The sequence below is a fragment of the Schistocerca gregaria genome, chromosome 2 (genome assembly GCF_023897955.1).
Source record: "Schistocerca gregaria isolate iqSchGreg1 chromosome 2, iqSchGreg1.2, whole genome shotgun sequence".
Classification (NCBI taxonomy): domain Eukaryota; kingdom Metazoa; phylum Arthropoda; class Insecta; order Orthoptera; family Acrididae; genus Schistocerca; species Schistocerca gregaria.
The window spans coordinates 619,113,276-619,117,658 of record NC_064921.1 but is presented as its reverse complement, the minus strand read 5'-3'; positions in this window follow the sequence as shown (position 1 = coordinate 619,117,658).

The window sequence follows — 4,383 nt, the reverse complement described above, 5'->3', positions numbered from 1 at the left end:
AAAGTCTGGTCACATACCAATATATCTGGAACATAATTTAGAATTTAAACTGAAGTGCTAATATTGCATTATATAGGAACCTAATTGTTTGGAAGTTCGGACATGCCACGGTGGTTACTGCAGGAACAAAGTACAAAAAGCATAATTAGAAATGGTAATACCAATATATTATTGCTTGTACTATGGTTGGTCAACTTAAATTAATTTGAGTTACCTGCATGGATGGTCGTCAGGTTCCAGATTGTTGTTACCAAGCAGACAAGTTTGGTGACGATTCACCATGTTTGTATAAAATATACTGCAACAAAATGATTTGCATTACATTAAAAGACTACGTCAGACTTCGCTTAACAAACCTAGACAGCAAGGTTCGACTTTTTCTGTATCATGCAAAACTGCACATAATGACATGCAGATTATACAGAAATCAGCATGCCTCCTAACTGATCTACTTTTGACTTAACTGGTATTGAAATATGCCAAACTCTATATATCATTAGTGAAAGGTAGTAAGCCTCATATATCACTAGTGAAAGATAGTAGCTTCATACTGGTAAATAAAACACCGAATAAATCAGAATTTTCAGTTATTATTTCTAAAGATCTTACGAACAAATACAAGAGATGCTTATGCTCTGAGATGCATTAAGAGACAGACAGAAGGTAGGAGGTGATCGGCGCCTCTTATGTTGAAAAACGAACTTAGAAAATAGCAACAATGATGGCTGTAGAAATATGATAGTGAAAATATACAGTTTTATATTTGCATAGCAAAATAATTAATTACAGTGCCGCCCCCCCCCCCCCCCCTTCCTCCATCCATTCAGCTTGATCACTTTGGGGGTTTCCTTCTTATAATGTAATACATAGTAGTAAGTACACTGTTACATTATATAGATGTAAAGTTACAATAATCTTTTATGTCAGTTACATTATTATGAAAAGATCAAAACAACTCATATCAATGATACGATATTCTTGCTGACAACCTTGCTTTGTAAGACAGTTATTGTATACAGTTTAGTGTTTTTGTTTGTAAGAAGTCATGAGTCATGTATTGATGTAAACGATCACCTCCATTATGCTCCAGACAATTTGAACAAGGGGCTGCCCACCATCTGGGCATAGTTGACATGAAACTGGAGAAGACTGCAATGAGACCTTTCATTATTCATATTACAGATATTACAAGAGTTGTTTACTGTGAAAGATTGAACTAACATTGCTTGTTTTCATAATAGTTATTAAAGATGTACTGCTTTGAAACAAGTTGTGACTGAAGTAAAGATCTTCATTTCTCATAAATATTATATTGTCACTTTGGCATTACATAATAAAGGTTACAATGTATAAATTTCGTTCTAGCTTCACAAAATTGAAATAAAACAGTTCATTAGAGGTTGTATTATGGTAGTGGTTGAAGATCGCAGCGGCGGATGACCAGATAACATGTACCTGAGGATTTGGTTCAGATGTCGTCACTGGCAGACATAGGACCCACGTGAATGATTAGGTTCACAACAGGAAAATTCATCATTGGAACAGCAGGTGGAATATTAGCCAAGACGTCTTTGTTTCTTATGTTTCCCTCATATGACACTGCATTGTCTCATCATATGAAACAATTGTACAATTGAATTATTACTATGTAGAGTAAAACCTACATGAGTTCTATTGAAAGATGTTTCATTTGGTAAAAATAGAATTTTTGCTTTATATCAGCACACAACAGCAACAACAACAACAACAGATGTCATGGCACAATATATGGATCTATGTTTCATGTAGAGGAAATATGCCTGTTTTATTTTTAATTTCTAAAAGACCATTTTTGAAATGTGTATAGCGTCCAGTTACTAAAGTTTATGATGAACAAGTTCTTGTAGTTAGTCATCCTTCAGTTAATGCCTACAACATGCACATGTCTCTGTTAGGCAAGTCTCTTTGCTTTAAATACATGTTTCAATTTCACAATCATAGCATGTAGAGTATTCTTAGCAACAGTACCCTGTTTCAGGATAGTTACACACCTCCAGCTTGGCAACCCTGCATGTCGTAATTCAGTGCATTCCTCAATGAGAGTGTTTGTGAAGCATGCGAGCAGGCATTGTGCTCTCTACTTGGATAACACCATCATTGCCAATTACGATACTGGTAAGTGCAATATTTTGTTCGAGGCATGCACTGGCAGTGGTTTTGCACCCCCCCCCCCCCCCCCCCCAATAACATGCATTCTTACACAGAGTTTCAGGTCAAATAAACACATGATAATGGAACAGCAAAGGAACACAAAAAGAAATCGAAAGTTCTAAGCTGATAAAAAATCGTGAGAAGAAAACTATTGTCATATAAAACCTGGCTGCTTTACTTAAGACTAATATTTCAAAAAATTTGCAGAGTGCTAAATCTAAATCATTTTCTAAAGCCTTTTTAGAGTAACACAAAATATAAGGATATGTACAAATTTTTCATTGTAACAAGCCTTTCATTTATTATTTCCAGAAGTAATAGTAAGGATATGTTTGGTAATAATCCATGCAACTTACTATTAACTAATGTAGACCCTATAATAAATTGTTCACGCCACAAGAAATTGATCAGATGAATATACTAGTATTCTGGATTTCTATTTTTTGAACCAACACATCAAAGTACTTTCCCGTTATGAAAAAGTATTATGCCAAAATAATTTGAAGTAGTAAACCTCATTAGGTTCATACATTGACATTATGATGTCATACGTCATTGCAGTGTTAATGCTCTATTTTGCAGTGCACTTCCCGTACAGTATACTCAAATGAACATCACAGCGATTGTGTTCAAATCTGCTTACAATTACTATTTACACAGTTACGTACATCTTACCTTAAATATTCTAGGAAGATCTATGTCTAGCAAGTAATGTATTTTACTTACACAGTTTGTAAGTGGGAGTTATGCTCACTTAAACTACACTAATCTGAATTTTCGGTTTTTCCAGTCAAATGTCTTAATACTAATGGTATTAAAATCCTAAGATTTCTCCAATCCTTACATCCCTTTTCTGATACAGCATCAATTCTTTCACTGTCAGCACTAACTAAACCAGTTACAAATTATGCATATTAGTTACATTAAATACAAAATGTGAAATACGACACACACTGGTGTGTCAAATTTGGGCAACAATCCACGGTTTCCCTGGATGGTGTCTAATGCATGATATAATCATACAAACTGTCAACAGAAGTCCGTACGATCTTGTTCTGCACAGAAGATGGCACTTTGGTCAACAGATAACCATGCCAATTATGATGTCAGGGCATCTTTTAAATGAGGCAGTGTTTGCTGGGTACTCCCACATCCATAATCATTTTGTATGCAGTCAAAGACGGTGCAGTATGGCACAGGGAAGACACCTACCATACTCCCTGCAGTGGAGGGCCATAGGAGGAATGGAAGCAGGACAGTCACAAACTCGTGTCCCAGTGGCTTAATGTGAATCGTTCTGTTGTTTCTTGGCTGTGGCGGCAGTTTATAGAGACTGAAACTGTACAATGAAGACCAGGGCAGGGCCGAGCACATATGACATCAGAAAGAGAGGATCATTATTTGGCTGTAAGGGCACGACAGTACTGCCTCAGCATTATGCAGCAACTGGGATCTGACTTCGCAACATCCACCGAACGTGCTGTACTGAGGTAAATAGTTTAAAGAAGGCTTCGAGAGAGTGGCTTGTATTGTCAGAGACCCGCAGTATGTTTGCCTCTGGCCCATCTTCACAGAAGTGCACGTCTAGAGTGGAATCATCAACATGCCACCTGGACGTTTGAACAGCGGGCCAACGTTATTTCCACAGGTGAGTCCCGATTTGATCTGGAGAAGGATTCTCGATGGATTTGCATCTGAAGGGAATGGGAAACAGGATTTTGAGATTTCATCATAGTGGAAAGAGACTGATATCTAGGAGGATCACTAATGGTGGGGGCAGGGATAATGTTGACCACCTCTTCACGAAATTGTATTCATGAACTTGAAAGGCTTAACTGTATTGTGACGAGGTCTTGGGAGCTCTTGTATGGTTGCTGCGAGGTGCTGTGTGCCAATACTTCATACTAATGGACAATAATGCTCCATCTCATAGAGCACGAGTGATTGTTATTTTCTTGGAAATGGAAGATACTGGACGCGTGATGCAGCCTGCTCGCTCTCCCAATCTGAAACCCCTAGAGCATGTCTGGGATGCACTAGGGAGATGGGTTCCATCACGTCAGAATCCACCAACCATTCTCTAAGACTTGTGAGCAGCTTTGCTGGAAGAATTTGTGTTATTGCCTGAACATGACGCTGATGACGTTATTCACAGCATGCTCTGTCGTTGTCAGGCCTATATTGCTGCCTGAG